A 23,065-nucleotide genomic window follows, 5' to 3' on the forward strand; every position below is an offset into this window, starting at 1 on the left:
ATAAGCATCCTTAAGGGTTTTTAACTTTCCAGTCACATGACTTTATTTTCCTCTTCAGAATTTGATGAGAATGAATGGTCCATTCCGTATTTGTACTACGTTCACCTGACACTCATGAGGTTCATGCATATAAGTTAAATTGTTAGCAAGCACTTTGGTACTGTTACCACTTTTAGCTGTGACAGCACAACCCTCTAATAGCAATGTCCATCGGACTAATCCAGTTTGACTGAATGTTCCAATCTTTAACGGCCATCCAACAAAAGCTAAATTGCAGTATGCTCTGGTAAAATGGTAAGTGGATTAATAACCATATTGTGTGAAATGCTTAACTGCCCTAAACAGTGCTAATAGATGACACTGAAGTGTTGTATATCCTTCTTTTACTGGAGTAAGCATTCGAGATGCATCCATCACCGGCTCCAGACGACCATGTGTCTCGTAGAGTATCACTGCTGGTATCAAGTTACTGGTGGGAGCGACCTCCAATGGGCATGGCTCGGAACTGTTTGGGGTCTTAAGAGATGGTGCTTGTGCAAAGCTAGTGTTGAGATCTAAAATTATCTTCTTTGTGTTCTAGTTTTCATTCCAATGAACAATGTTCTTCAGGAGTTCCATATATGGGTCGGCTTTGGTGGAAAATTCATCTGTGTGGTCTCTCCAAAACCCTATCAGACGGAGAAACGACCTCAATCTCCTCATATCAATGGGGAGAGGTAGTTTAGCCACTACATTCACAAGATGTTTATCTGTCCCTCTTCTCCCGTGGACTATGACCACTCCCAAGTAACTGAAATGTCGCTTCATGGTTTGACCATTTTTTTTAGGTAAACCTCCAAAGCCATCTCCTGTAACAGTTGCAGTAGTTCTTTAAATAACTCATAACGCTCCTTTTAGGACTTTACCTATAACAGTCGAACATTTACATATTGAATGAAGCACTGTGGAACTGAAAAGGCTTTCAGCCAACTAGCCAACCATTTATGAAAAATAGATGGAGAATTATGAATTCCTCGTGGCGAAACTGTCCACGTATACCGTTGTGCTTTCCAAGTGAAAGCAACTTTATATTGACACTCTCTTTTCAATAGGACAGAGCATATTCCATTACTTACATCCAGTAGTACTCCGGTATTTTCCTTAATCATAGTCTCAGAACCTACGCCTACAGTAGAGGCAGTTAAAGGAATAACTTTATTCAATTCCTGGTCATCAATGGCAAGTTCCCAACTTTCATAGGATTTTTCAACAGGTCATGTGGGCGAATAATTTGTATATGTTATTTCCTGCAAAGCTCCCTGTGTTAACAAAGTCTGAATTATTCTCTCTGCATCTACCTCTGCTTGTCTTGGAAATTAGCATTGCTTCTGGGGTTTCGGATCAGGGTGCCTGGTAATTTAAGATGATTTGTCTGGCCTTTCAGCCCTCCATCATATCTTCTGCCTTCATTCTGTCCTCTTATTATCCGACTGTAACGTCAATAAGGACCTGCTCTGTATCAACATTAAATTGCAAATTAATCAGATCAAAAATCAAAACTACTTTCTTAATGAAATCACTTCCCAAAAAATGTTCCTGAGCAGTCCGTAACATGGAAAAGATCTGTTATGTATTTGTATTTTTGGTACAGCGTACAAAGGGAAATAGAAGATCCAATAATGTCCAGCAGAAGATATAATGACAAGTATTCGGTCCAAAGAACAGTGATATAACTTCACAAGGAATAAGAAACATTATCAGACCCATGGACGTGGAGCAATTTAGAATTTAACAGCAATAATAACAACAACAGAAAAACAAATGATAGATAAAGAGAAAACATTGCCTATAAAAGCAAACTTGCAATGGCATAAGAAGATTACAAATGCATCTGCAAGCAGATAAAATATCGGACATATGAGTTGCTCACAATGACTACGCAACAGATACATAAAGAGGAACAGCGAAACCTCTGTACTATTTTAACTGGAAATATCATAGAAAAACCTCCCAGTAATGCATGGAACCACTAAACAATTAGAAGCACAAAATAAAGAATATTAGTAATAATAAATCTGCCTTTCATGAGGGATCTGATGTTCCAGGCCTCAAAACCCACCCCCACAAATACACAACGCAGAACATGAATCCTATAACATCGACGCAAGAAAACATGAACATTTCGACTGAATTACAGGTTCTGTAAGCCACTGAAGACATTGAAGCTCGGCAAATATGATCGGACAATGTAAAATGGGAGAGAGAGAAGGAAAACAAGGAAGTAGAGACTAAGTCATGTTAACTTCGGAAATATTGATGTCTATTGTAAAGATTGTGATATTCAGATACTTAATGGAACTAGACAAATTTAACATAGATTTATGAAAGTGAAATTTGTTTGACAAACTAGTTGGAGTTTATTTTTTCAGAAGGTGGAACTCTTTGGATAGACAATGGAGAATAGGTGGGTCTGATTTCTGTGAATTGTTAAAAGTACAGATTCTGGTCTATAATTCAGTTAAGGCTCCTGCAGGCGAGCCGAAACTTCTTCCCTGCATCATAGTCTAATCGATTATCATCCAGCTGTGTATGTCACAATGGGGACGTTGGGAACGGACCCAAATGCAAGACACAGGCACTGAAGTATAAGGAACAGGACTTGACTAGAGTAGGGACGTGACAGGATACAGAGAAGGAGCAGGGACAAGAACGCAGACTTGGGCTAGGACATGGACAGGACAGGGAACCCGGACAAGGAACTATGCACTAGGTGCCTGGGCTTGGGCTTCGAGCTAGAGACTGGACAAGGACCCAGAACCTGGGTCTTGCCTCGGGCTCGGGCCCCAGAACCAGGCAAGGACATGATATGACTACAGGACAGGACATGGCTGGCGGCTAGAGGCCGGGGTCTCGGCTCTCGAGGCTAGAGGCCGGGGTCTCGGCTCTCGAGGCTAGAGGCCGGGGTCTCGGCTCTCGAGGCTAGAGGCCGGGGTCTCGGCTCTCGAGGCTAGAGGCCGGGGTCTCGGCTCTCGAGGCTAGAGGCCGGGGTCTCGGCTCTCGAGGCTAGAGGCCGGGGTCTCGGCTCTCGAGGCTAGAGGCCGGGGTCTCGGCTCTCGAGGCTAGAGGCCGGGGTCTCGGCTCTCGAGGCTAGAGGCCGGGGTCTCGGCTCTCGAGGCTAGAGGCCGGGGTCTCGGCTCTCGAGGCTAGAGGCCGGGGTCTCGGCTCTCGAGGCTAGAGGCCGGGGTCTCGGCTCTCGAGGCTAGAGGCCGGGGTCTCGGCTCTCGAGGCTAGAGGCCGGGGTCTCGGCTCTCGAGGCTAGAGGCCGGGGTCTCGGCTCTTGGAATGTGGAGGCTGATAACTTGGGGGCTGCAGCTCGGAGACAGACTAGGAACTATACATCAACATAGAGCTGGGACTTATCCTCCGAAAAGCCGGGTCTCATCATTAACACGACACCAACATGAGACAGGACAGTACATACACGTAGAGCCGGGACTTATACTTCGACAAGCCGGGACTCAACTTCTTCTCCACACCAAGTTGGGACAGGACTATCCGTCGGGTAACGACAGAACGGCCGGACTTACCCCACAGAAGCGAGGACAAGAAGAGACAAACACCAAAGAACGACAGACAATTCCATCTCTGCATCGGGTTGCTCCGAGTAGCAGTTACGGCCAGCAACCTCGGCTGGCTACGGGAACAGCCAGATCCCTACTTAGCTTGGAGTGGCTGACGTCCACTCAGCTGGCCCAGGAAATGGCCGAATACATACCTCAAAGACAGTTCCGACTACTGACAGCAAGGTTCCATGAGGGGATGGCTTCCCAACGCGGCCTAAAGATGGCAAGTGGCCGCTCTGGACTTCCACCAGCAGGTTGCTCCCAGGGGATCTTGACAAGACAAATCAGCAGACCACACTCAACCCTAAGGCTATTTATATTGCAAGCCCCAAGATGGAAATCAGGTGCCTATGATTAACTCAAAGAAAACAAGGGGCAGCTGGAAGACCCGGAGTCCGGACTCCACGGAGCGGACCGTAAACCGGAATGTGGACTTCCCGGCCCGAACAATGACAGTGTATCAGGTCCCAGCGGCGGGATGGTCAGACGAAAGCAAGGGTTCTCATCTGAACTTCCATGAAACCCTAGGGTTCCACGAGAGGTAGGCAGGAGTTCCGCGGGAGATCGTGATTAATAAAAATAACCATCGTTTCTTGAACTTCGCGCAAAACACAATGCTAGCACTCGCAGTGGTGGGCAGTGTCCGAACAGTCCCGTTAGCAATCTTGTCAGACGTCTCCCAGCACAGTTCAGCTGTGCGCAGTAGGACCATGTTATTTGGTTTGAGTTATTTCTCAGTTTTTCATATGAGATAGGGGAAGCCGTTGATAATTGCTTAGCTCTGTATTACAAGGAGGGGAGGACGAGAGGCTGATGATTTTCTAGCGCTGTATTGCACGGAGTGGAGGTCGGTGGGCTGCTATGTATGTGCGCTGTACTGTACGGAAGGCAGGTCAGTAGGCTGATAATTGGTCAGCGCTGTATTGCACGGAGGGAAGGTCTGTTGGCTTTTGAGGAGCATGAAGTGCGTTTTATGTGCATTGAATGGTCTCGCCCAACTTGGGCTGTGATGTCACTCTCTCCCATCCGAACTACCAACCACCCAAAACAAAACTCCCCTTAATTGCTTCTTAACGTCCCTTTTTATTAGTCCCTGTGTTTTACGGACATGTTTGCTGGTCCAATCCGGCTATTTTGGAAGAGGAGGATTCTAGGCCTGTACCTATGTACAATTCTGATAAAGTTAATGATGAAGGATTATATTCCTCTAAATTAATGCCCTGCACTAGTGCACTAACAGACAGAAACAAGACCGTCTTTACAACGAAAGTTACTTTATCAATCAGTTCTATATGGATTGGTGATCCAAGTTGTTGTATTCCATTGTGCCCAGTCTGTAGCAGACAACTTACACATCGTCTCCAGCAAACTAGAAAGGACACTTCACTGCAAATCATTGCCAAGTGATGCGTAAAAGTGCTGATTATTTTAAAGAACTATTTGAGTCTTAAAACAATCAGTGTAAAACTTTTGACAACAAAGCCAAATTCAGAAAAATAGCAGGCAAGCTATTTAGTAGGAGAACTTATTATCCAGAAAAGGAAAAGTCACACAGTTGGTGAGAACCTTTTAATGTCAGCATTTACAATTATAATGTGTAAAATGCTACGACAAGATGGAGTGCGATAAATTGAACAGAATTCAGGCTCAAACAGTGCGATAAGTCGATGTATTGACGACATGTCACATGATGCTGAAGATGTTTCGTGTGATAAACTGGAAAACAAGAACCTCGCTGTTGTTGTGTGCATGAAGTAACTGGAGAAACGTAGTGTTAGATACAAAGCAGTTTCTATAATCGACAAAACCAGGTACAACAAGCCTTGTATGGAGACCCTTTTTGTTAAAAGGTCTCGCTGGCCTATCTTGGGGTTTGGCATTTTAAATGCCAAACATCAAAGGACAATTCCATATTTATAAAGTACAGAAAATGCTTTCTTTGAAACTACATACAAACTTCACACCTGCAGAATCACCTCCACAGCACAGACATCGAATTTTAATCAGGATTGCCTGATCTGAGATTCACGGCTTTTAGGAACCCGTTGTTCAAAGCTGCACTCCAAATTAATTCCGCAATGCATATTCAGATGTGAAGACTGATAGCCAAAGCCATTTGCTAAATGTAAATATGCTAGACCGAAAAAATTGTTCTAACATTCACTATCTAGGATGATGAATCAAAAGGCTTCACCAATAAATGTCACGTTGTAGCATTTGTAAGATTTATAAATGTTGGTGAAATTTCAGAAAACCTTTTCTCTTGCAAAGAGCTGCCCGAAACAAGCAAACGCCAACATATATTTAATGTTTCGTCTTCATATCTGGAAACAAAAGGTCTGTCTTGGAGGAATTGTGTGGGTATCCGTACTGGTCGTGTCTCATCAATGCCTGGCTCCACGAGACGTTTTGTTTCTCTTGCTAAAAATGATGATAGTCCTAACGTTGTCACAACTTACTGCTTTCTTCACAGTGAGGTGCTGATTTCAAAAACTCTTTACGATAAAATTGGAAATGTTCTGGACGACGCTACAGAAGTGATTAACTTTACCAAACAAAGACCAGTTCACCCGAGAATGTTTCAAAACCTCTGTGAAGACCTGGACAAAGAGCACGCCAGTCTGCTGCTACATACAGAAATCCAGTGTCTTTACAGAGGAACAGTTGTCAACAGGGTGCTTGAGCTGAAAGGTGAATTGCAGGAGTTCTTTACGGAAAATAGTAGGCCAAATGTTGCCGGGAGTTTTAGAAACATAGAAACATAGCAAACCTACAGCACAATACGAGCATTTCGGCCCACAAAGCTGTGCCAAACATGTCCTTACCTGAGAAATTACCTCAGGTTACACATAGCCCTCTATTTTTCTGAGCTCCATATACCTGTCCAGGCGTCTCTTAAAAGACCCTATCGTATCCGCCTCCACCACCGTCGCTGGCAGCCGATTCCACGCACTCACCACCTTCTGCGTAAAAAACTTACCCCCTGATATCTCCTCTGTACCTACTTCCAAACACCCTAAAACTATACCCTCTCGTGCTAGCCATTGCAGCCCTGGGAAGCAGTCTCTGACTTTGAAGATGATGAATGGCTGCAGAAAGTAACCTACTTAGTCGACATGTTTCAACATATGAACCAGCTGAACAAGCCTCTGCAAGGTCCTGGAGAAAATGTTTTGAATTCAAGTGACAGGATTCTTGGATTTAAAAGAAAACTGAGTCTTCGGAGCAATCATGCTGCAAAAAGAAATCTTGAAATACTTCCACTGCTGCTTGGGCTTGAGAGTGAGGAAGAATATTAGAAAGTCTGGAGTCATCTGGAAGAACTGCAGAAGAAAATTGAGCAGTATATTTCCTCCCTTTCAACACAAGTATATGACTGGGTGAGGGACTCTTTCTCTGAATCTTCTGCTCAGCCTGAGAAATTGACTTTGAGGGAAGAGGAAGAACTTTGTAGACAGCAGTCTGACCATGCATTCAAGGTGAGATTTACTGATCTGCCCCTGGAAACGTTCTGGATTTCTGTGAAGAAGAGGTTCCTGGCAGTCATAGGAAAGCAATGAACATAGTCCTGTAGTTTGCAACTTCCTACATCATTCAGCAAGCTTTTTCTTGTTTAACAAGAATGAAGAGCAAGGATAGAAATCGTCTTCTTTTAGTTGAAGATAAAATCCATTTCAGTTGAAGGTGAAATTTGAATTAGTATATCTACAACTTACTGATCACGCTAACATACCATGAGCTGAGATATAATATTTTTTATGCAGGGATTCCCTGACATCCTGAAAATCATTTAAATGGTTCCTCCAGAGAGTATAAGGCTGTATATTCGTGAGGAAATGCCTCGATTAGGAATCAGCGCTAATTTCAGGCCCATTGAAGTCTCAATCTATGGACGAAGTTCCGACAGGAGAACTACTAACTGCTTGAAACCTATTAAATTCTCCCAGCTTATGAATCAGAATTACTCCATATAGTATACTATGTGGAAGAAAGATTGTCATAAGAAGCGATCTATACATTTACGCTGCGAACCACAATACTGTTAAAAGTTGGCCAGATCCAAGACTGATCATACAGAAAATGACGTGGAGGAAACAAAACTTTGACTGCCATAAATGCATTGATTTAATACATCGTTGACAACGTTATGTACTACATAATCTTTGTTATCTGGCATTAAGCATGAGCTAAATGATTTGGATGAAAAACAGTATTATCTCATTTAAGCAAGGTGTCGTTATGATCCTTTGGACTATAACATATTCCAACAAAATCTTACCGTTTCTACAGTCCTAATATTTCCACTGAAATTCGACCAACAATCGGCAAATGAACCTGGATAGCATGTGTCAACGAGGATAACTAGAAGTAACAGTTACGCGGCTGCTAATGCATAGAAGTAAAATTTTATGCACTGATGTTTGCCATCCACGTTCCGTAAGCCTCAACAATTCGGTGAGATGGGAGATGTAATTCCATGAACACTGTGTATAAAAGAAAAAAAAGAATGCTAACATAAGAAAGACTGAATATTTGCCAAAACTCTCCAGCATGAAATTCCAATTACATGCATGATTTCACCCTCCACCGAAGATCCCAGCTAACAGAGGTTCCAGTGTTTAGCCAACACTCTGCGATTATTAATAAATATAGGCCACACTAGAAAAACAGGACATTGACAACATCCTGACTGTCGTTACGTTCCTGACGTTTTTGAAGAAAAAATCTTGTGATGCATCTAATTGCTGTTTGTATGTCTGTATTCTAAATCTGAAGTAACAGAGAATAGATAGGGAGTTTGTGGCTGGTGACTATTCTTTGCCACGACGTAACGTGGCTGGACCAGGGCAAGCAATTGGGGAAGTTCAGTCCCAGGAGCTTCAAGCTACCCTCTCAAATGTGTACCGCGACTTCCACTCTCTGAAGCGTTTTTTCTTTTGTGTTTTTAAGGTCTTTTGTTTTGTTGACATTAAGGAAAATGTGTGGTTACGGCATCATGTCACTAAGTTCTCTATCTCCTTCATGTACAGCGAATGATCGTTATTGGAAATGCGACATATTACAGTGGTAACATCTGCAAACTTGCAGATAAGAGTTAGAGCAGAATCTGCAACGCAGACATGAGTGTCCAGGGAGGAGAATAACGGGCTAACGACGCAACCTTGTGGCGTACCAGTGTTTTGAATAATTGTGGCGGAGGTGCTGCGGCCTCTCCTTAATGACTGCAGTCTATTGGTCAGAAAGTCAAGGATACCATTGCAGAAGCAGGCATTAATTCTCAGTGCGCTGGGTTTTACTGATGAGTATTGAAGGCAGGACTTTAGTCAATACAATAAACAATAGCCTTTACTCTTCAAATGCTACAGAGTTACATATAGGTTTAGTGGGATGCATCCTCCATAGACCCGTATCGGCCTTGGTCAGATTGCAGCGGTTCGAGTTTATCTGGATAGCTGGGGTTGATGCGTGCCATGAGCAGCTATATGAAGCACTGCTTAGGAAATGTTACAGCTACTGAGTTGTAGTGGTTAAGACACCCTATCGTGCTTTCCTTTGCTACCAGAGTGTCAGTGGTCTTCTTAAAGGAGGAGGAGGTTAAAATGTCTGCAAATACCTCTGCCGTCTGATCCGCTCAGGATCTAAGTACACAGCCAGAAGCACCACCCGGGCTAGAGGCTTTACGTGGGTTCATCCTCTGGAAGCCTGATCTTACGTCCGCGACCGTGCCGGTAGATTCATTTGCATCATGCATCATCTCACTCCCTTCAGCATGAAACCTGGATAGAATCTGTGGAATTCTTCTGGAAAGGCTGTGCTATTTTCGGCGATGCTGCCCATTTGGTTGTGTAATCCTTTAAAATCTGTAAGGACTATCATAGCTGACAGCTGGACCGAGACTCGACTGTGGACTGGTATAGTCTCTTAACATCTTTATGGAAGTTACAGTTTGATTTCTTATAGGGTCAGGGTTATAGGATTACAATGTTGCAGGCCTACACATCAGAAGAGAGTGGATCTCCCGGTTCACCCGTCGTTTCCGGTTTGGGAATATTTGGGTGTCCTCTCTAATACACAGTCCTCAACACACTTTCTGATAAAATCTGTGGAGGTAGTGACATCCTCATGTAGACTGGAGGCTGAGTCTGTGATCGTTGTCCAGTTTACCAACTCAAAACATTCACGTAGAATGTAGTCTGTTTCCTGAGACCACTGCTGCATGACATTCTGTTCTGGTTCCTCCCGTTTCGGCTTCATATTTCGACAAAGCTTCTGTTCCTAAATACAGCTTCTGTTGTTAATATTGTTGCTGAAGTAGCGAAATGGTTATTAAGTGTGTTTTGGTCTACTTGCTGATGGAATATAAGTCTTTGTTGTTATTAATTGCAGAATTGCCTAACCATTAAAATGCATACACAACTATTTAACGGGGCGGTTCAGGAGAGGACTTTGACTTTGACTGATGTACGTTTTATGTAATACGTTTCTGCCATCTGCTGGTCAAGTCGCAGATGCCGGAAAACACAGATGCTGTATTGGGAGTTCCATGAAAATCTGTCTGTGTGTACCAAGTAACATCTGACTTGAATTTTGGAAATCTACCTAAACGCGAATAACTGGAACTTACCAGCGACCCTCTTCAGAGAATTCCATAGAGTCCTCAGAAATAAAGTTCTATGTCGAGTTCACGTGAGGCCCAGCAGTGAAGGATAAAATCATTAACATCAGAGACCGATAATCTGGTAACCTAATTAAGAGCGAACAACTGAATGAAAGGGCACGGTTGCGCGGGTAAAATTATCAGCCTAACAATATTCAATAGTTTTGCATTAACTCAACATATTTTACAGCTTTAAAATATATACAAAGGCTGATTAGCCACTAATTAAATTTCTCAATAGCATTCCTTTAAATTTTATTCTACTTTTCAGTTCTCACGGTAGGCTTATTCAGAAAGTTAGAAGGCATGGGATCCAGGGAAGTTTGGCCAGGTGGATTCAGAATTGGCTTGCCTGCAAAAGGCAGAGGGTGGTGGTGGAAGGAGTACATTCAGATTGGAGGATTGTGACTAGTGGTGTCCCACAAGGATCTGTTCTGGGACCTCTACTTTTCGTGATTTTTATTAACGACCTGGATGTGGGGGTAGAAGGGTGGGTTGGCAAGTTTGCAGACGACACAAAGGTTGGTGGTGTTGTAGATAGTGTAGAGGATTGTCAAAGATTGCAGAGAGACATTGATAGGATGCAGAAGTGGGCTGAGAAGTGGCAGATGGAGTTCAACCCGGAGAAGTGTGAGGTGGTACACTTTGGAAGGACAAACTCCAAGGCAGAGTACAAAGTAAATGACAGGATACTTGGTAGAGTGGAGGAGCAGAGGGATCTCGGGGTACATGTCCACAGATCCCTGAAAGTTGCCTCACAGGTGGATAGGGTAGTTAAGAAAACTTATGGGGTGTTAGCTTTCATAAGTCGAGGGACAGAGTTTAAGAGTCGCGAAGTAATGATGCAGCTCTATAAAACTCTAGTTAGGCCTCACATGTAGTATTGTGACCAGTTCTGGTCACCTCACTATAGGAAGGATGTGGAAGCATTGGAAAGGGTACAGAGGAGATTTACCAGGATGCTGCCTGGTTTAGAAAGTATGCATTATGATCAGAGATGAAGGGAGCTAGGGCTTTACTCTTTGGAGAGAAGGAGGATGAGAGGAGACATGATAGAGGTGTACAAGATAATAAGAGGAATAGATAGAGTGGATAGCCAGCTCCTCATCCCCAGCGCACCACTGCTCAATACAAGAGGACATGGCATTAAGGTAAGGGGTGGGAAGTTCAAGGGGGATATTAGAGGAAGGTATTTTACTCAGAGAGTGGTTGGTGCGTGGAATGCACTGCCTGAGTCAGTGGTGGAGGCAGATACACTAGTGAAGTTTAAGAGTCTACTAGACAGGTATATGGAGGAATCTAAGTTGGGGGCTTATATGGGAGGCAGGGTTTGAGGGTCGGCACAACATTGTGGGCCGAAGGGCCTGTACTGTGCTGTACTATTCTATGTTCTATGTCTATGAGAGATTTCAAGTTCTTCTGCGTGTCAGGAACATTCAGCGGCATCATGCGTTCTTGAGGGGTTGCATTACTGAGAAAACTTCAAGACCTTTCAGAGACTTGCCATTGCAGATTACAATATATCAACGAGCACGACAGCATTAGGAGTTCACAGACAATAAGTCCGAACTTAACTGTAAATTGTTCACCTGCGTAGCTGGCATGCCACTCGTAACGTATCCGAACCTGGTTCTCAGGGCAACACATTAACATAAAAACATAGAAAATGCACAGAACAATTCAGGCCCTTCGGCCCACAATGCTGTGCCAAACATGTACTTACTTTAGAAATTGCCTATAATTACCCATCCCCTCTATTTCTCTCAGCTCCATGTACCAATCCAGGAGTCTCTTAGAAGACCCTATCTTATCCGCTTCCACCACCGTCGCCGGCAGTTCATTCCAAGCACTCTGCGTAAAAAAAAAACTTGCCCCTGACACCTCTTCTGTACCTACTTCCAAGCACCCTAAAACTGTGCCCTGTCGTGTTAGCCAATTCAGCCCTGGGAAAAAGCCTCTGACTATCGACACGATCAATGCTTCTCATTATCTTATACACCTCTATCAGGTCACCTCTCATGCTGCGTCGCTCCAAGGAGAAAAGGCCAAGTTCACTCAAACTATTTTCATAAGGCATGCTCCCCAATGCAGGCAACATCCTTCTATATCTCCTCTGCACCCTTTCTGTAGTTTCTACATCCTTGCTGCAGTGAGGTGACCAGAACTGAGCACAGTACTCCAAGTGGTGTCTGTCCAGGGTCCTATAAATTTGTAACATTACATCTTGGCTCTTAAAGTCAATCCCACTGTTGTTGAAGGCCAATGCACTGCTTAGATACGTACTGTACATATCAGTGGGCTGGGAGTGAGCAAGACTTGTCCACGCCAATTTTCTGGCGAAGTGAAATTCATGCCAATATATAAACGTGCTAATTAAAAGATCAGAGCAGCGTTTGTTAAACGCGGTTACTACGTTAACAAGAACGGTTTGATGCAGTGTATTGATTCGGCGAAGAGAAGTATGCAGGAGCTGGAGTTTTGTTCATCAACGATATTAATGTTTTTTTGTAATAAAGAGTCTGCTGAAGTTGCCAGCATCACCTTTATTCAGAGCCCCGAACAGTCCTCCTAGCAGGGGCAACACTGCATCTGCGAATCTGTTGGGGCCGGCTTCTGTATCCCGTGTTTCCGAAGCGGCCTCAATCTACACTGGTGATACTCAACGTAAATTGGGGGGGAGGGGCAATTTGTTCACCACCCCCGCTCCCTGCGCAAAAAGCGAGATTTCCCGGTGGTGAACAATTTTAATTCCTATCCGCATGCCATTCTGACATCTCAGTCTATGGCCTCTTTTACTGCCACAATGAGGCCACTCCGGCTGGGGCACCAATACCTGATATTCGGCTTTGGCTTCCTCCAACGTAATGGCATAAACATCTGTTTCTCTAATTCCCAGTAATTTCTTTTAGCTCTTTCCTCCTCTCTTCTTCTATTCCCCACTGTGTGCCGTTCCCCCTTCTTCTCACCTACCTTTCACCTCGTTGGTGCCTCTCCTACTTCTTTTTCTTGCACGATCTTCTCTGTTCTATCAAATTCCTTCTTGTCAAACCGTTTACCTTTGCCACTTGTCAACTCCTGGCTTCTTATTTCATTACTGGACTGGATTAAACTTTCATTTTCCTGCTTGTCTTCACCTATTCAGAAAGTCAGGGACAAATTTGAAGCCTAGCCTTCTGTCTCGTACTTTCTGAACAACTGCGAGGACATACTTTCAAGCAATTATATAGTCGATACAGCCTTATATTTATCTTATCTCATTCCTGAACCACCCATTATGGGATCACCATCTCCAAGTCAGATTGTCTCATATTTCCATTACTAAATATTAAACGTCCCTATATATTTCCTTATCAGAGCAAGTTATCAGCTCAGCAATGGAAAAAAAATAAATTACAGGGGAATGAGAGAGGAGCTTGCCCACTGGATAGGAGAGGGATAGTGGCTGGGGTGACGGCAGAACCGAGGTGGCTGAAGTATCTGGGAACAATTCATAAGGCGCAGGATAGACATGTTCTACAGAAGAAGTTGTTCACAGATGGCAGAACTAGGCAACCGTGGCTGACAAGGGAAGCTGAAGACAGCCTCTGGTTCATTGCATAACACCCAAACCTGTAGGCTCAACGGCAAACTGCTCTAATAAGCCATCTCGTAGGCATTAAACAAATTCAACAAATTCTCTCTCTTACTCTCTTGTGATCCACTACCAACCTGATTTTTCCAATCTACCTGCATGGTATAATCGCCCATGACTATCATAGCATCGCTCTTTTGACACGCCTTTTCTATTTCCCGTTATAATTTGCTGTCCACACCCTAGCTACTCTTTGGAGGCCTGGATATCACTATCATCAAGTTCCTTTTACCCTATCAGTTTCTTAACTCAACCCACAATGACTCAGCTTCTTCCTATTCTATGGCACATCCTTCTCATGATTTGTTGTCAGTCTTTACCATCAGATCCACGCCACCCCCTTTGCCACTCCTATCCTTCCGATAAATGTATAATCTAGGACGTTCAGCTCCCAACTACAACCATCCTTCAGGCACGATTCAGTGATGCCCGCAACTTCATATCCGACCATTTGTAAAAGTGCAACAAGGTCATCCACTTTATTTTTTATACTCCATGCATGAGATATAACACTTTTTGTACAGCTTTGGCTACCTTCTTTGGTTCCGCATCCTGAGTGCACTGGTATTCCCCTGCTGGCTGCAGTTTTGTCCTGTAACCTGACTGACCCCCTGCCCCCCCCCCCGACAGTCTGACTGAAAGCTGACTTTGCTTTTCTACCATCCGTCCTATTCTGAATCCCATCACTCCGATTCCCATCCCTCTGCCAAATTAGGTTAAACCTCCCCAACAGCTCTATCAAACTCGTCCGTCGGAATATTGGTCCTCGTCGGATTCAGGTGCAATCTGTCAGTTTTGTACAGGTCATACGTGCCCCAGAAGAGATCCCAATGGTCCAAATCTTGAAGCCTTACCCTCAGCACCAGCTTCTCAGCCACATATTTATCTGCCAACTTAACCCTGATTCTACCCTCACTGGCGCGTGGCACACGTAGCAATCCAGAAATTCCTATCGAGTTCCTGCTTCTCAGCTTTCTGCCTAGCAAACTAAATTCTCTCTTTGGTTTTCCATCCTATGTCATCGGTACCAATATGTACCAAGACATCTGCCTGCTCTCCTTTGCCCGCCAAAGTGCTGTGGACGCGATCCAAGACGTCCCGGACCCAGGCACCTGGGAGGCTACATGCCATCCGTATGTTCCGTTCACTTGCGTAGAATCTCCTGTCTGTTCCTCTGACTATTGAGTGCCCTATCACTACCGCTCACCTCTTCGCTCTCTCTCTCCCTTTTTCACCACAGACCCATGCTCAGTGGCAGTAACCTGGACTCGTGGCATTCCTCTGGGAGGTCATCCCGCACAACGGTATCCAAAACGTTAGACTTATTATTGAGGGGAATGGCCACAGGAGTGCTCTGCGCTAACTGCTTATTCACTGTCCCATTTCTTTTCCTGACAGCCACTCAGCTATCCGCCTCCTACAGCTTAGGGGTGACTACTTCCCTTTAACTCTGATCGATGATCTCCTTACTCCTCCGACTAATCCGTACAAGTTGCTGCACAATGTAACAGTTGTTGCTGTTATAGCGGCTGAAGTATCAGAAAGCCACGGAATATATTTGCGGTTAACTTCATATTAAGCTAAATTATCCCTTGATCTTATTTGCAAATGATGCCACCCTTCTAATTAATTGATAAAGGGGTTACACACCAGACAATATGATAGACAGTAACGGCCTCTGCACTTGTAATCGCATGTAACGCAAGATATACGCAAAGATTTGCAATGTAAAGCTTAACTTCATCAAAAAAATGGTAATGAATTTCTCAGAAAGTCTGCATAATGTCACCCTAAATATTTCAAAGTATCTTTTGTATAGGCAAGAATTCCCCCCCCCCCCCCCAACTCTCTCTCTCTCTCTCTCGCTATATATGTTTATAGATTGAGAGGGGGAGACAGAGATCTCTCTCTCTCTTTCTCTCTCTCTCTCTCTCTCTCTCTCTCTCTCTGTGTGTGTGTGTGTGTGTGTGTGTGTGTATGCACACACAAAGCTAGAGAGAGAGAGGTTTGCCTACAGAATGACAACTTTCCTAGTCACATTTCCTATATCTCGGTTTGCTGTTTACTTCCTTTCTCTCCAGCCCTTCTCTCTTTTGGTTCTAGTAATTTTACCCCTAAAGCCAGGACGTCTCCAGATATTCCATTTGCCACGATTCAATGGATAGAGATTTGCAGGAATAATTAGAACTTAGTGTTGTTGTGTTTTGGGGATGGCCGTCAGACACTGGACATAGGTGGGCATTTGTCTTAGGTTTCGGCACTCAGGATTTAATGTTAATGCTTTGGATGCTTGTTGTCGGAGAATCAGCAGGAGCAGAATAATTCCTACACCTGCATCTATCCATGTTCAATGTGACTTTCGCAATTATTATCCTGGCAGAGATGGCGGGTTATTATCGACGTGTTTCCGGATCCATACATGAAGATGGAAGTCCCAAAGTGACAGACATAGTTCTGCCAACAATTGTACTTGTACACCTCGCTACTGGGGCACTGGTAACTGCGCAGCTCCGCGGCCTTTATAAGTTCAGAGAAGTAAGAGATCCGAGACGTTGTGGCGCAGGATCCAGCATTCTCTCCAAATGAAAAGATTATTTTTCAGTTTTTAATTCCTATTTAATACTTTATGATCGTTTGCTAATACGGGAGGCTTACAGAAATAGTAAAGCGCTTTAATGGAGCGCACATTGGGAGTGTGAATTTTGCAGTGTTTTCCAGGGAGGATTTGTGAGTATGACTTATTCACTTCACCCAATACCCTTTCAAGAAACAAACAGCTAGGAAATTGCTGTAGTCGCCCTGATTCTGGAATAAAGAGAGAAAAGGGTGGAAATATTTTAAAGGCGAGATGGCATTAGCGGTAAGCGCAGAACTGACGATTCAGATCAATGACGCTTGGTTTCACTGGGAAATCATTCTTCCACTGAATTCACGCTCACAGTCTCCCACCATGGACAGCCATCCCCTAACAAAATTCCCTAACACATCTGGACAAATATAAATTTTTGGTAATAATCATTTTTTTAATATTCAGATGTTCAAAAATTACTATTGTTAGTACGCAATTATAGGTCACCATGGGAGATAAGAGATTTAATTACATTACTCCACTGGTAAAATGACACTGACATACCACAGACAATGCATTCAAGCAATCACTGTTCATGTGCTGTGACTAAAAATCTATCCAACAAAATCAAAGAGGCAACGTCGAAACTTGACATTTATTTTCAAATGTAATGGATCGGTACATAGATTGCTTGAATCAGATACAGCTGGGTCTCATGACGTTTGCTTTAAGTGGGGCTGCTTGAGACTCGTGTTTAACCACGCAGGAGAAAAGCTCGTGTGAGTTCCAGTCTGAGGCCGGCAGAGTCAGGTAACTGCTCGCACTGAACGTGTTGTCCGTGTCCTGCTGGATCCGGCTGGTCTCAACGCCATTCTTTCTGGTATTACCATCCATAGTCCACTCGATATTCACAGCGCCCGGATTAAACCCGCTCACCAAACACACCAGGGTGGCGGTGCCCTTTCCCCTGAGTTCTTCTGTTGAAGGCCCGAGGACGGACACCACGGGGGGTTGTGGATCTGAAATAAAAAAAACATGTATAGCTGCCAATCAATTACTGATTGAGTAATCTGAAATTAATGCCTTTCCTCGGAGCTACGAGAGATTGCATATGATGTGTTCTGGAGCAAAAGAACTGGCAACCGACTGAATTCATCGGGTCGGACAGCATCTGTAGAAGCAAAGAGACAGTCGTGCGTTAGGGCCCATTTGCCTCGACACATGCTGCCTGACCTGCTGAGTTCCTCCAGTAGCTTTAATTTTACTAAAAAGTTTTTCTTTATTGATTACACGACCGACATCGCTGTATCAGCATGAAAACTGTTATCCAATGGAACCCGATTTATTGAACGTGAATAGCGATAGAAGCCGAGGTGACTGCAAATGCAATAGCCTGGGGGTATTTCAAGAATATAACCAAGGCAAAAAGAAAAAAGAAATCTTCCTTTTTCAAAGAAAACAATGTTGACTAATCAGATGCTTTGAATTTCAAAATTAACCGCGCCGTCAATCAAAGAGTCCGTAGAGTTTTCAATTTTATGATTTTCTTTACCTTATACAAGTTTCGAATGGAATTCGGAATAAATATTGATGGGGGAAGGTCAGCGAGCAATGGAGAATGGATAAGGAACTGAATACTGTGGGTATTAAGATTGTATCTTCTTTGTCGCATTCACATTTCGACATGCATGTAGACTAGGTTCAACAAATAATAGATATGAACTTTGAATAAACGCCTAAGCGTGCCGAATGGAAAGACTGTATATTGTAATATTTAACTCAAAAAATTCGGGTCAATTCAAGTTGCTAAATCGATCATTAATTTGCTTTTGCCTCCCATTAGGCGCTAATGTTGCTGACAGTTGCAAATATCAAACCGGGACAATCACTGACCGAACTATTTCGACTATTTGAACTATTTAACTGGTAGATTTTACTAAGTTCCCACGCGCCAATGAGGCAAGCAAGTTCCACTCCCCCCTCCAAAAAAATCCAGCAATCCCGTCACATTCGGAATCTGCTTCTGGGGACGGAACCAGAGTCGGAATGTCAGGCACTACTTGAATAAAAGCAATTGTTTTCTTAAAACTAAAATTTTCTTCTAAACAAATTAGACAATGCTACATTTAAGTTCCAAGAAATAATCTGTTTTTACACCTGGAGTTTTCTCTCCTATAGTTGTCCATCATAAAAAGGAGACGAAACAAATAATCATCTCGATTTCACATTGCTAACTCCGGGACAATTGTCTGTAACTCGCCCCCGATTGCGGTGCTGAATGCACTCACGAGCTTTGGGAAAGTGCGCCATCAATGCAGGTTTACATTTTGTCTTCATGCAAGCTCGCAACTATGTTAAGGGAATGTACTAGGTAAAGTTCCTGAAGCGATCTCGTCCTAATCTCTTCCTTCCTCTACCCTTCAGCAACACGCATGAAACTCCGAACCCACATATCACAGAGAAGACTGACGGCGAGTATTTAAATCAGAATGGGATTTAATATCCTGAGAGATTATAGGCACGTTCATCGATATTACACTTTTGGTGACACAAATCACAGAAGAAATGGCAAAAGTCAATAAACAGAAACTCTGAGAAGGTATTTCGAGAAAAAAAACTCCTATTCAGATCTGCGCCTACCAAAGGGAAGTTACGTGACGGTGGCATTAAGGTTTTTAGTGTGATTTCGGAGATGAGCTGAAGCAATTTGCAGCACTGTCCAAGAAGAATCTAATGTTGTACAATCACATGGAGAGTAAATGGTAAAATATAAGCGTTTCCTGTTGGGGTTTCAGATTGCGCCGATCAGACAGTCTGGAAAACAGTCAAAGACAACCTGAGTCTCGGAGGTCTTAAGATTTAACAGTTCAGAAGGGAGTCGATCTGGTGTCAACGTTTTCTGAAACCTGCACTCTCTGACTTTGTCTATTGTTAATTACCTTCCAACCTCCACGGGCACTGTTTGAACTTCCGTTTCAGATGGGACCTACTGATTGTCTGATAACATCGTTAAAAACGAACATTAGTGTCCCTAATCGTCTCACAAATAATACAAAAATCCTTTATGTAGTGCTTTCAACGACACCAAAACATGTCATAGTAACACAACAAGACCAAATTTGAGCCCATAAACACTGAAAACAAGAGGAGCAAAATTTGGACAAAGTCATACGTTTTAAAAGTTTTTAAAAAAGAACAAAGAACGATAACGACATAGAGTGATTTAGGGATGGCATTTCAGAGCTTGGAACATCTACACATGATAGCGCTGCTAACATGATTAAGTGGCGAAAATTAGATCGCAACTGGTTATAAGGTTGAATACTACAGAAATGAAATTGGCCCAAGCCTGAGAGGATCATATCATAACAAGGGTGACATTTTTCTCGTACGTAATTCTTTAACTGGGAGAAATTATAAGTCAATAAACACAGGAGGGGAACAGGACGAGAGGGAGTTGGGAAATGGAAAACAGGGTTTAGAAGAATTCAGGTTCCTACAGCACAGAATGGGGTAAGGTTACACGTAAATTTGAAAAGTCGCGAGTCGATATTGCGGAGGAAGAATGAAGTGTTTTCCATTCTCAGCTCAATAACTTCCGTAGCACTCTTTCAGCCTCACACCATTCGGTGGGGAAATCGGATCAACGCCTTTGGGACTTACCTTCCTGCCTTTTCCAACTTGTTGTCGAAGTTGAAGACGCGTTGTGGTAACATGGAAATAAATGGCGTGTATCTCCTCTTCATGATTCGACACCATCAATAATATCAGGCGCCATTTGGACTTATTGTTCTTATTGGACTTATTAACATAAAATGACCGAAGAAGGGAAAAAAAACACTTACTGCTCAAATTCAGTTTGGTTCCTTTTCCGAAGGTGAGGACACCACTTTTCCCTACAGCGCAGTAATAGTCGGCAGCATCTTCCGATTGCACGTTTGTGATTGTTAAGTGCATCTTGTTGCTAGATGAGTCTACGGAACCGGTAAATCGCTCTGGAATACCTGAAGCTCTGCCATTGCTTTCATGCCACACATACACAGGGGCGCTGCCGGGTTTCTGCCAGTACCAGCTCGCGTAGTAACTACCGATGTTGTCTCCTGACATGGTACAAGTGACCTTTACAGTTTTCCCCGCAGAAGTCGAGATAGACGGGGACTGAGTCAAAACAAACTCCGCTACTGTATCTGGGGAAATATAAATTAATGTTAGGGTTGTCAAACATCCACACACATGCAGCGATATTATAGTTTATTTATGCATTGCACTTACTTTGAAAACAGAACACCAGTACGACAAGACACCGAATCCATTCAGCCATGGTGAAAGAGCAGAAGTGTTGTTTTCCGACAAAAGTTCTGTTCTTAATTCCATCTGAACCCCCCTTTAAATAGTCCTAAGTATCGTTACGTCACTGCATATTAATTATTCATGCAAACGTCTGCTCACGTGACACCAAAACCCGAAACTGTTGGTCTGAATTTATCTTATATTTGCATCGTACCAGCACTTCGGGACAAGCAAATACCAGAAAACATCAGAGTAAACCGTACGGTAAAACGGGAAGGAAGAATAGATTCGATATAATGTGACCCATACAAGCCCAAATATTACTTCGGACAGGAGTAGCTGGAGGGCGATAATTGCCCAGGAGACTGTCTCATGCTCTGTCAAGAGACAGACAGATGAACATATTGTAGCCGAATAAATTATTGCGCGAAAACAAACATTGAAATTATAAAGAAGAAAAGCTCACGTGTACTACCTGCAGTGCGGCGCACAATACTACTTTGAAAACAATTATGTTAGATTTCCGTTTGATTCCAATTTAAGTACTTAAATCAGGTTTTCTCTGTTAGATAATCTTGGGAATTGTAGATCCTTGAAAGAATGCATCAAATGATGGGCTTGGATCAAAGGTGTCTTTGGGGGCATTTACTATTGACTGCATGGTGAGGGCGTTCGGGGTGGTGGTGCTGTGGTCGGTGCTGCTGCTTGTGTGTGGAGGAGGTGGGGGGACTTTGGGGTTCTGATGTCACCATCATTCATACTTGCTCCGTGATTCTTGCTCTGGGTTTCTTGCTCCGTGATTGTCTCTGTGAAGCGTAAGAGTTTCAGGTTGTTTGGTGAATACATCTTCAGATATTAATTTGAACCATTTGAAAGCCAGGGCGTGTGGGCATTTTAAGGGTGACGCCAAAGTGGGAGAGTAAACGGGTGAGAGAGCAAGAATGAGGAAGATCAAGGACGAGGAAACAGTTATTTCTGCTACGAATGGAGCGAATGTTCAGAAAGTATCAATACCAGGTGTCTGCATGAAAGCGATTGAATCTATTGTATAATAATTGGCACATCGCTAACAGAGTTGGGTGCCGGGTGAAGGTATATCTTTACCAAAGGAGTTGTAAGCCACTTCTTCCCTCCTTTACTTTACAGATCACCTTTGGGCAAGGGTATAGCTCATGCTGAGCCCCCCCACCCCCCCGATCAGGATCACGTGAAGCCATGCAAGCTGTGGTAAATGGATGTATGAGCAGCTGGTGCTTATCACAAGTCCTGGTTATGGGACTAGTGACGCCAGGCAGACAATCTCTGAAGAGTATTGATAATTGCTGGGGGTCACTCGCCATGTAAAGACAAAACAGGCAATAACAAATAATTTCTGTAGAATTTGTCAAGAACAACCATGGTCATAGACCTAGTCATACAACGCAGTACATCATGATAATCATATTGACACAGTCTGGGGAGTTGCAATGAAAGTTGCGACTGTCGAGCGGCACTGTTCAACATTCAAAGAAGTGTTGGACAAATTAATGGAGCCGAAATCCCGAAGATCAGCAGATAATAAGCAACCATTATTACTAAAGTAAACAGACGTGGACGGAATAGTTTCAGTGACTGTTCTGTCTACATTTTATATAGGTGATGGAAATACTGGCGTTTGCAAATGTAGTCTCATCGCCGAGGAAAGGAGGTGAAAGGATGATAAGAAATTATAGGCGTATAGTATGGAATAAAGTCCTACCTCGAAATTTAGAGTCGAAAACTAAATCAGATGGAACTGGGGCAATATACTGGCATATCTTGAGAATTTCGTGACTGACAGGAATCTTGTACAAGGAATGAACAGAAAGTAGTCATTAATTGCAAGAATCAGTGCTTAGGCCGCACCCATTTAGAATGTATTCGAATGAGTTGCTTGAACGAAGTGAATGTAATATTTCTGAATTGGCCAATGCTATTAAATTCGGTGAGATCTAGTTGCCATAGAGTGAGTAGGAAACATTCCTGGGAATCCGGACTATTGTTTAGGAGTCGCAATACGACATTTAAATTACGTATCAGTCATAATCGCATTGTATGAAAGAAGACCCGAAGGTGCGAAATGCCAGCTGCCTCTCTATGTTATTAACGTTCATATTTTCCATTTCTCGGTACTTTCATGACCGGAGACAGTTAGGGTCGTGTAGGATTAATTGAAATTACACGGTGTATTATGTAAAACTGTTCCACAATGTTCCTTCTAAGGTGTGAGCGCACTCATCCTTTGCGACAAGCGCAGAAAGGAATTTAAAATGCGCACAAAATATTGTTATCACCCC

Source organism: Mobula birostris, chromosome 2, assembly GCF_030028105.1.
Source record: "Mobula birostris isolate sMobBir1 chromosome 2, sMobBir1.hap1, whole genome shotgun sequence".
In the NCBI taxonomy this organism is placed as follows: domain Eukaryota; kingdom Metazoa; phylum Chordata; class Chondrichthyes; order Myliobatiformes; family Myliobatidae; genus Mobula; species Mobula birostris.